Source organism: Echinops telfairi, unplaced genomic scaffold, assembly GCF_000313985.2.
Source record: "Echinops telfairi isolate 266 unplaced genomic scaffold, ASM31398v2 ScPeMD7_7427;HRSCAF=8465, whole genome shotgun sequence".
In the NCBI taxonomy this organism is placed as follows: Eukaryota; Metazoa; Chordata; class Mammalia; order Afrosoricida; family Tenrecidae; genus Echinops; species Echinops telfairi.
This window is the reverse complement of record NW_022111327.1, coordinates 56,976-66,873: the sequence shown is the minus strand read 5'-3', so window position 1 is coordinate 66,873 and position 9,898 is coordinate 56,976. Positions and strand designations below refer to the sequence as shown.

At 44.4% G+C, this 9,898-nt stretch overlaps 2 pseudogenes; both read left to right on the top strand.

The window, feature by feature from the left end:
* Positions 1–8,115, top strand: part of LOC123522640 — a 9,502-nt pseudogene extending 1,387 nt beyond the window's left edge.
* Positions 8,116–8,568: 453 nt separating this feature from the next.
* Positions 8,569–8,966, top strand: LOC101645117 (annotated as a pseudogene).
* The last annotated feature ends 932 nt before the right edge of the window (positions 8,967–9,898 follow it).

Sequence of the window (9,898 nt, the reverse complement as noted above, 5' to 3'; positions counted from 1 at the left end):
AGAAATTTTAAATGCTGAAATCTGAGGCAGATTCTTTTCTTTGTGTAAGAAACAAGGCAGCCGACATTGTTTGAGTAGTGGCACACCTGGAGAAAGCACACGGCCTATATTATCTATGTGTTTATGTTCTTCATAGGTAACTATTAGTGATTTCTGCCTCCTCCCTCCCTCCCGGTGCCCTACCCTGCCTCCCTTTCTTTCTTCCTCTTGTTACCAAAAGCAATTCCTTTAAGTAGAATGCTTTAAAAACCTTCAGAGTCCAGATTCATGAATGGCTTTGGCTATATATTTATTGCTGCTTATTAGATCTAAGAGCCAGAGTTTTGTTATTCTTCAGAGGAAGTTGACAAGCTTTCATTCATATTTAGTGATCCAGAACAAGATAAAAAGGCATTGGAATAGGCACTTCCTTGGAAATGTGAACATCAGCAGTAAATAGTTGGGGTCAAGAAAGAGAGAAAAGTCAAAGATGGTCAGTTTTTAGTTTCCCACATCAATTCTATCCTGTTGTTTAGTGAAAATAAAAGAGATACACCTGGCTTATTCAGCAATATTAAGAGAAACAAAACTTTTAATAAACTAGAACATATATTTACCGGCTCAATCATTCCTCACATTAATTGTTCACATCTGGTTTTGGAAAGGAATCTTGTTAGCTGTGGGAAAAGTAGGGTACAAAACACCAACACCCAGCCCATGCCCTGAAAATTTTACCGTTTCAAAGCAGCAACCCCACCGGGAAGATGAACAAATCGCCGGTCAAACCTATATGAAAAATTTGGAGAAGCTGGTGGTGGTGTGGGAGAGCCTGGGGTGGTAGAGGTGGGGACATGGGAGAGTGGGGAGCTAGGGGTATTGGGGAAGGTGAGGTTTTGGGACACTGCTTTTAAGTTAAACTGGGTATGGGGCACTGGGTGATGGGGCTGGATGAGGTTATGGGAGTGGTGAATCAAACACTGACTCTAAGATGGATTTTGTGTTCATCAATAAACCACAGGAAACTCTCCTGCAGGGCAGCTTTGGGAGGTGTCCAGTGCTCTTGCTCCAGTGGACTTGAACCCAGAGCACAAACTACGTTAATGCACAGGGTCTCCAGGGAGTTTTCAGAAGTAAAGACATTCCTTTGGAGTGAGATGCCCAGATACATTACTGGGCTGTTAGTCTTTTGCCCTGGCCTAGGAGAACCAGAGGTTAGTTCATTAAAAATAAAAACTACTCACTGGGATCAAGTTGAAGCTGACTCATAGGTGTCCCATAGGACAGCACAGAACTACCCTTGTGAGTTTCTGATACTCTTTATGAGAATAGAAAGCCCTGTCTTATTTCCAAAGAGAAGCTGGTGGTTTTGAACTGCTGACCTTGCAGTTAACGGCTCAGCACATAACCACCTGTGCCCTGGTCTGGAAGAGTCAAAGCCCACTATATTAAAAGGACATTCAATTATGTAAATCATTGGTTTAATTTGGCAAACTCAAAGGGAGGGTTGGATTCCTGGCTCCGGTGAAAGGAATAAAAATAAGTGCGGTTTAGAAGGAAGGGCTGTGGGGAAGGAGGAGAACAGTTAGTCCTTAAAATCCAGGGCCGACAGTTAGAATAGAGATACCAGGAGGATAAGGGGAAGGTGGGGGTTGAAAGGGGGTATCAATCACAAGGATCAATATATAACATTCTCCCAGGGGTACGAACAACAGAAAAGTGGGTGAAGGTTGGTAGAGGACAATATAAGATATGAAAATAATCTATAATTTATCAAGGGTTCATGAGGGAGGGAAGACGAAGGCGGGAGGGGACAAATGAGGAGCTGAAATCAAGGGCTCAAGTCGAAAGAAAGTGCTTTGAAAATTATGATAGCGGCATATGTACAAGTATGCTTGACACAATGAATGATTGTATGGATTGTGATAAGCAATGTAAGAGCCCACAATACAAGTATTTTATTTTAAAAAATCCATTCTAGAAGCTCTGAGTTACATCCAAGTGGAGAAGTCGCCCCACCCCTGAATTAAATCACCTGTATTCTAATGGGGAAACTTTGACATGCTAAGCAGAATTGTTGACTGGTTTGGTGTTATTTTCCCTAGAAATCTATATATTCTGAGTCAAAAGAAAATCTCCAGAAAATAGTGTGGTAGAATCTAGGGCAAAAGATCATCATAGTAATAATGGCCAGTCACTGGGACGTGCCCATTTCTTCATTCCCTCCTACTCAGAAGACTGCACCTGGTCCCCATGGATCAGGCTGCTGGCATCACCTCCTGTTCCCTGATTACAGCCACACACACAGACACAAAAAAAGACCATACTCACTTCCAGCAGTCCATGCCGACTCATAGCAACCCTGTGGTGCAGGTACAACTGCCCCTGTGGGTTTCTCATACTAGAACTCTGTAGGAGACTAGACAGCCTCATCTTTCTCCCACAGAGTGGCTGTTGCGATTAGCACCCCAGTGCATAACCCACTGCTACCAGAGCTTCTATGACTCAGAGGCTCCAGTTCCCTTAACATATCTCAAGTATGTATCCCTCTATCCTTAAGGGAAGCCTATACACCTGATTATTGCCCCTCCCATCTCCACCCCCAGCAGCCAGCAGCGCACACTCCTAAAATGTACTACAGATTAAGAGACTGATTTTTAAAAATATATCTTGCCCACGATACAGTGGTCCTTGGGATATAATCTGAGGGCCTCCATGAGTCAGAATTGACTGGAAGAAAACTCTCTATGCCTTTTCTCCTATTCAGGGACAAACGCTAAAAGCTGTACTGAGATGCTGGGACCACATTCTGGGAGCCGCCTTGCTATCTGAAATAACTGATAGCAGAGGCCCCTGCCAACCACAGTGAATGTTATGTGCACAAGAACTAAAGCTTTCTTTGTTTGGCTTCAGTGTTCAAGCGTTCTCTGTCACTTGACTTTGTTAAGTGCCATCAGGTCGTTCAGACCTACAGCAACCCTCTGTCCAACTGAACAAAGCACCGCCCCGTCCTTGGCCATCCTCACAATTGTTCTTATGCTTCAATTTGTTGTGGCAGCCGCTGTGTCAATCTGTCTACTTGAGGGCCCTCGCCTTTTCCCTGCCCCTCTACTTTACCAAGCTTGATGCCCTTCTCCAGGAACCGGTCTCTCCTGGCAACTTGTCCAAGGAGTGTATGAGGAAATCTCAGCATCCTCAGTTCAAAAGGGCGTTCTAGCTGTACTTCTTCCCAAACAGCGTTGTTTGTTTTTCTGGCAATCCATGGCATTTTCAATATTCTTGACAACACCACAACACAAATGCATGTAAGAATCACTTGATGTTGCAATCCATTGAGCGACCAGCTTTGAGGTTGTTGGTAGGAACCCACTCGAGGCTCCTCAAGATACAAGCCCGACGACTGTCTTTTGAAAACTCTCAGTGAAGCAATTCTCCCCATGGGATTGCCACGAGTCAGAGGCAGCTTGGACAACTAGTTTGGCTGTTTGGCTTTACTATTTTTGTGGTTATCTTGGTGTTGCCAGGAAGTTGTGTTCATCAGCCTCTTAAATTCTGGTCAAACTGTGGAGTGAAACATATTGTCTGATTGTTGTTCCCATTTCTATTTCTCTTTTTTTTGTATTAGGTTGATCAGGGAATGTATTTAAAACCTCATACATATAAAGTTGTATTCCTCCAACGGCATCCTGAGTAACTTGTACTTGTCTGAGCATGTGCTGCATTCAGAAATTTCAACAAGGCATGCCCCTTTCCTTCAAGTAGTAAGGACTCTCCCAAATGACCAGGTGCCAGGGATTGGGGGCAGTGAGACGACATGCGAAGCCCAGGGGAGGCTGGTAATCTGAGTTCAAAAAGGTGTCCTTCAAGTCCAGAATGTTGTACCACTGTTTGGAGATAGGAACTTCCCCTAGGAGTGTTAAGGCAGTGGTACTCCTGGGTGCAGTGGGATCACTGCTTCGTTTATTATCTTAAGGTCTTGAATCAGCCAGTAAGACCCATCTTTCTTTTTGACTGGTGACATAGGGGTGTTAGGTGGGGAATTAAGAGGGACCAAAAGTTCTAGCTGGAGGAATTACTTAATAAGGGTTTTTAATCCTTTGGCGGCTTCAGATTTCAAAGGGTATTGCTGTTGACGAGGAAATTTCGTTGGGTCTCTTAGGACCATGTTTACAGCGGTTGCATATATAGCTCTGCCAGGGACGATCGCGTCCCAGACTTCAGGGTTTATGGAACTTCCCCACTGTTCCTGTGTGGGGCTTAGCAGTCCCTCTGAGGTAAGGGACATTTGGAAAGCTGCAGTGGGACAGGGTGAGGCCATGTAGGTGTGTAGCTTGGACAATACATCTAGGCCTTGAAGAGCGACTGGACACTTAGGGACTATGAGAAAGCCAGGAGAGAAATAGAAGTTGTACCAGAGGCACCGTAGGGCTTCCATAAAGTGTTTAACTACAGGTATTCCCGACACCCCCATGATGGTGCAAAGGCGTGCGTGGTGCCAGGGGTCTGGGGAAGGAGGAATTGCAGAGTAGGCTGCCCCAAGTAGGAAAAAATGTATTGGCCCACCTTCCAGCATCCATGCACAACCAGGGTTCCACACCAGAAAAGCAATCCTGGGCTGCTGGGGCCATCAGGCTGGGCTGTTTCATCTGGGTAGCAGGTGGAAACTTGCCAGCAGATTGCTTTCGTCGGGAGTTTCCCCTTATGACAGAGCACTGCCAGTGGCCAGTTGGTTTACAATGATAGCATGGCCCTCGGGGAGGCCCGTTTCCATCAGGACAACCTTTTCCCATGGCACAAATGCCAAAACACACATGGGACTGTGTACCCAGTGCAGGGGTCTTAGAACCTGGGAGGCAGTGGATTGGCGTTGATTAGCTAGAGAGGCTGATATCTGCATGCCTAACATCTTACCTTTTTGCTCAAAATCTGTAGTGCAAAAGATTGCATTGGCAATAGTGATCATCTCTTCTAGGGTAACTACTTCAGGCTTTTGGATGGACTTCTGGAGCTTTTTCCAGATGTCTGTGTGAGAAATTTGTCTTTGGGAGGACTTGCCCTTAATTGGATTCTAAATCTACTGTGGTGTGATTCCTCGGGGCTTCTATCAGTGCTCTAAGAAACTGATGGGACTTTCATGAGGCTCTTGGTTGATGGCTGTCAGTTTAGTGTAGTTGATGGCCTTTTGCTTCTCTGACTTTATTCCATTTTTGATGAACACCAGATATGGTTGCCACGCCCACCTGTCATTGGGATCATTATAATCCCAGGTGGGGTCGGTTGGAGGCACAGCTGTTTCTCCTATTGGATACTTGTCATTCATATAACCCCTCTGCTAAGTTCCTAGCTCCATTTAGCACTCGCTCTTTTTCAAGGTCTGTCATAGTCTGTTATAGAATGATCATTACATCCTTCCAAACCAAGTCAGAAGCTAGTGTGAGGTGCTGAAAGGTCTCTATGTAAGGTTTTGGACTGTCTCAATAACTGCCTACGTCACTCTCAATCTGCTTGAGTTCAATTACGGTGAAAGGCTTGTGAACTGCTCAGGAACCAAACTCCCAGTAGCCGCAATTGAGGATAGAATTTAACAGGGCCACCTTTTAAAGATCCAAGGATGGAGGGAGGTGTGGCTGGACTGGCAGTAGATTGGAGGCCCTCCACTTCAGGGCTCCTTTAAGGGTCCTGGGTAAACCTGGGATAAAGGTCCTTACTGCCTCTCAGGAGAAAAATTGCTTTAACATAAGGTGGTGGTTTAACATAACATGGTGGTGGTTCAGGGGCCCAGTCTCTGCCGGCAAACGGCCTCGACCGTTTTCTAGACAGTAAGCAAGGTGTTGTAGGCTACCGGCTCAGGTGACCTTATAAGGCTGACGGAGGGAATTACAGGCTGAGTAACTCACTGGAACCTCTGAAGGCAGGACCACTGGGGGAGGCTAGCCATCAGTGCCCACCCCCCACTACTTGGTTGGAGAACTGGATGCCATCTTGGTGAGGTCTGTAGAAGAACAGGGGCTCAGTTGTCCTGAAACAAAGTTGCATTGGGGATTGGGAGATGCCATTTTGGTGAGGGCTGTGGAGTCACGTGTTCGGCTACCCTGAAAAATGGTTGAGTCAGGGGTCTGAGGGGGAAAAGTGTGGGGAACCAGCATCCTGCAGAGACCAGGGGAGTTCCAAAACACAGCACTAAAAGGGCTCCGGCGAGTAGCAGTTTTTGGTTACCAGGGAGGCAGCCAAATGGAGCAAAATACTGGAAAGTGAAAGGGGTTTTGGGACCAGAGTTTCCCAAATGTGTAGGCAGCAGTCTTCTGTCCATATCACAGGGAGAGAGGCCGAAGGAAACATGGAGGCAAGGATTGCACCGGAGAGCGGGAAGGCAGATACGACCTGAGCTATGGTGTTAACTTCAGCACTTGTGGAGATGCCATTGATCCTGGGGTGATTGACTTGTAGAGAACAGAGATTTGTGTGGGGGTGGGGGGTGTCTTGAGATCGATCAATATTATTGCAATAGCCCAATTGGATGGACTTGACAAATGAGAGATTCTGCATTAGCCTTTATCCAAGTTGTTCCAGGAGCAGCTGTACAATGTAAATCACCAGTCACTGTGGGAGGTGACTGTGCAGTGTGGACATGATGTGTGGTACTCGGAAGGTTGTCTACATTGCTTCAGTGACAGCTGAGTGAGATTGAGTAAAGGGGACAAGAACGATTTGGTTTGCTCTATATTAACTTTTTAGAAAAAGGTGTTATATACTGTCACAGATTTTTTCCCCTCATTCTCTTTACTGTATGTGTGACTGTTGTTTTATCTTTTAGACCAATCATAACTAGGAGATTGTGGTCGTCGTCAGGTGCCATTGAGTCAGTTCCGACCCACAGTGAACCTGTGAACAACAGAATGAAACGCTGCCTGGTCCTGCCCATCTTCACAGCTATTGTTTTTTGGACTCCATTGCTGCAGTCACCATGTCAATCCATCTGCTGAGGCTATTCCTCATTTGCTGCCTCTCCATTTTACCAAGCATGATGTCATCCTTGGCAATTCTTTAATATAAGCATGTCTTCTTATCAGATCCCACTGTATATGCTGTGTGTGTGAATATATGCATATATACACATTCACATGTATGTATATATACACACATCATTGGTGACACTGTTCCCACAAGCACTTATATACATACATATATTCATATTATGTTATATGTATATACATATGAATGTATTCCCTTTATATGTAGAGCTTTATATGTTGCTGTATATGCTCTGTACATATCATATCCCCTTTGTTTAGCTTTGAATTTATTTTAAATCACTGCATCGTTCTGAAGAATTTTCTCATCATCCCCTGCTCTTTTCAAGAGTATTCCAAGAGTTTACTTGCTTTTAGAACACATGGCTCTGTCCAGAGCCCCTGGAAGCCCCCATAAAGCACTAACCATGCTAACGCTGTTTCAGGCACACAATGGTGCCATCAGCCCTTCAGTGGCCCCACTTACCAATGACCAAGCTAATCAAGAAGAGGGCTCATGCAGAAACTTTCCATCGTTGAAGGTAGGTTGGTCAGGGCTGTTACTTTTGCTCCAATAAAAAAGAAGCTTCTATCAGGAAGTAAGAGAAAAGTGCAAATCCCACCTTCTTAAGAGTCCCTTGAGTGCCTCTTGAACCTGTGAATCTGGCCTTTGATGGAAGGAAAGTGGCTCTACCAACTGTTCAAACTGAATGCCACAGATGATGACAGTTTGAGACGTGGCAAAGGTTTGCTCAAGACGTGTCCTGGGAGTGACCTTAAAGAGGGCCGACTGGCAATCTAGGAATTCCTGAATACCATGCAGGTATAGGCTGTAAGGAAGCACCCCATCGTCAGAAAGCTCACCATAAACAATTGGTGTACGAAAAGTACCTAGAGTGCCTGCAGGTGTCCAGCAGTGATCCTCCCTGCTAAGAATTTCTGTGGAGTCCCAGAGCCCATTCGGAGACCACCAAAAAGACAGTGCTTGAATTTTCAGCCAAAGTTCATGATACCAACTGATTTCAGTAAGTCCTGGACCCAGTACCTAGAGGCATGGAGAGATAAGGAGGAGAGAGTACAAGCCAGAATTACATCCAGGGCTGGTTCTACTGCCAGGGCTAGTACCTAGTCCAAAGGGATGGTCAGCAGCAACTGCTTCATATGCATGGCTGAAGCAGATTCTTCACTTTGTGTCTGAGGAGGGCAGTCACTGTTCTAAGTAGTAGAAGGTTGATGTTGGGCTGAGTGGAACACAGCGGTTGCATTCCTAGCTTATGTGATATTTTAGGTACTTTTCTCTCTCTCTCTTTCTTGGTAATGGCTAAATGTCCTTCCTTCTTAATAGATGGCTTACATTTTTAATCATTTTCTATACATGAATTGCTGTGCATTAGGTTAAAGACTAGGTGCTGCGCTATTTTGTGAAAAAACGGGATAATTTACATTTATTGTATGATGCCAAACAGTAAACCATAGTGGTGTTGACTCAGTAGTGAAATTGTTGGGCCCAAGAAATAGAGGTAAATACAACGAAATATGGTTAATTTGCTTTCGGTTTTTGGCCTGAGATTTCATTGTTGAAATGGGCAAGTTCATGAAACCCAGGAAGGTGGTGCTGGTCCTGACAGGGCCCTATTCTGCAAAACAAAACAAAACAAAAAACATTAATGATGGCACCTCAGGCTGCCCCTACAGCTATGCTCTGGTGGCTGGGATTGACTACTGTCTCCAGAAAGTGACAGCTGCCATGGGCAAGTAGAATATTGACAAGAATTCAAAGATCCAGTCTTTGCTGAAGGACTATAACTATAATAGCTACATGCCTACAAGGCACTCCGTGGACATCCCTTTGGGCAAAACTGTCATCAGCAAGGATGGCTTCAGAGACTCTGTTCTTAAATGGCCCATGGGGAGGCCAAGGTCAAAGTTGAGGAGAGGTACATGACAGGCAAACACAACTGGTTCTTGGTGAAGTTGTGATTCTAGATCACCAGAGGTCTAATGACCGTTTCACAGGGGTCACCTAAGACCATCAGAAAATACATATTTCTGATGTTCTTAGGAACCGAGACACCACTCCTATGTCCCCAGATGGGTCTGCCCCATGCAGGTACGCCCACATAGGAGTATCTGGCATGGAGACTGTTAACCATGCTACACCATGCTTTAAGACAAAATTTCATTTATTTGTAATTAGAAATAAATATTTCACAACATGTAATTATATAATGCTTTTGTAATTAATCACTATGCTTTAATTATGTTCAATTTGTAACAATGAAAATACATCCTGCATATCAGATATTTACATATTGATTAATAACAATAGCAAAATTACAGTTATGTAGTAGCATTTAAAATAATTTTATGGATGGGGGTCACCACAACATGAGGAACCGTATTAAAGGGTCACGGCATTAGGAAGCTTGAGAACCACTGTTCTAGATATGACACGACTCAATCATTAAAAATGCCCCCAAATCCCCCCTTGTCTGCCTGCTACATGTATTGTTAGTCTGTAAAAAAGGAAGATTGGTGGGATGAGACATTAGGTGGTAGTAGAAGAAATGGGAAACAAATTACAGTTAAACCTATATTTTAAAAAGTGGTTGATTCTGGGCTAAGTTATTGTGTAAAATTAAAAAGGTAAAGGTAGAGAAGTAGGTAGGTATAGAGAACTTGCCACTGAGTTGGCTTCAACTCATGGTGACCCTGCGTACAGTAGAACAAGATGTTACCTAGTCCTGCATCAGCTTCGTGGATCATTGACATGGGGGAGTCCATTGTTGCACCTACCTGGACGATCCAGGTGGATTTGATGAGCATACTCTGGAATACAAATCTTCTAATTAAGTTTTAATAAATTAGAGATATTTCTGGGCTTGTTGATTCTCTGAACGCCTGTGAATATC